At 46.7% G+C, this 1,075-nt stretch overlaps 1 protein-coding gene across 1 annotated transcript in view; it reads left to right on the plus strand.

Annotated features, from left to right (window-relative positions):
- The window catches only part of KIF15 (kinesin family member 15), a 64,626-nt gene that overhangs the window by 23,865 nt on the left and 39,686 nt on the right, over positions 1-1,075 (plus strand). The gene's annotated exons all lie outside the window — the stretch shown is intronic.

Genomic DNA, 1,075 nt, shown 5'->3' on the forward strand with positions numbered 1-1,075 from the left:
TATCAAGCAAGACGTGCTGAGTTCACACGCCACAATGTCTGTCTTAGCAGTCAGTAAATGAGAAAGGCACTGAGAGCACGGTCCGTGGAGCCGGACTACTTCTGCAGAGAAGACGTCACTTCTGGCGTCCTGGATGCTGGCGACCTGGACAGCGTCACTTCTCTTTCTCTGAAATAGAAGGGATAACAGTGCCTCCTTCCCAAAGATGTTGCGAAGGCTAAATGAGTTAACACAGACAAAGCCCTTGAAACAGGCCCAGTGTATGTCCTATTACGAACATATGCTTTTTCTTTGCTTCGGGTCTCAAGGAAACATGAGCCTAAGATCTGAAACTGCCCAAGAGCTCAGGAGGCTCATATCTTCACTTTTAATGCAAAAGGAAGTCTGTTGGGGTTAAGCGCCCAACTCTTGATTTTGGTTCAGGTCATGATTTCGTGGTTTGTGAGCTCGAGCCCCACACTGACAGCATGGAGCATGCTTAGGTTTCTCTCTCTCCCTCCTGCATGCATACTCCCTCTCAAAATAAATAAACATTACAAACAGACTGCCTTCCACCATTCCTGACTATCCCTCAGACATCCTCAACTACAGTATCCACACGTTTTACTGACAATTCAGATCACAATTCATATATGCACACCAGCAAGACACAGAGAACCTCAGGTCCCACTGCCAATCCCTTAGTCTAGGACGAGCCCCTTGCCCTCCCCCTGAAATATTAACCAGCACAGCTGCCCTCCTTTCTCTCCTGGCTCTCCCCTTGTGCATCTGTCAGTTGTAGGCCAGACGGCTACTCTTCTATTAAACAGGCTCTTGAAATCGCTCAAAACTTTTCAGTGTTTCCCAGTGCTTAGAGTCCAGGCCCTTCTTCCTCTGACCACAGCTGATATTTGTACTATCATCCCTTCTGGTATGAATTCAGATAGTCTGGCTGCAGACACACCTGTCCTACCCTGTGTATGTTTAATGTCCTGACGCCACAACAAAAATGTCTGCATCTTTAGAATGGGAGCAATTCCTCATTCCTTTGATTCCCTCACACACTTACCTTGGTATTGACTTCTGGTATTTAATT

The sequence above is a fragment of the Suricata suricatta genome, chromosome 12, assembly GCF_006229205.1.
Source record: "Suricata suricatta isolate VVHF042 chromosome 12, meerkat_22Aug2017_6uvM2_HiC, whole genome shotgun sequence".
In the NCBI taxonomy this organism is placed as follows: domain Eukaryota; kingdom Metazoa; phylum Chordata; class Mammalia; order Carnivora; family Herpestidae; genus Suricata; species Suricata suricatta.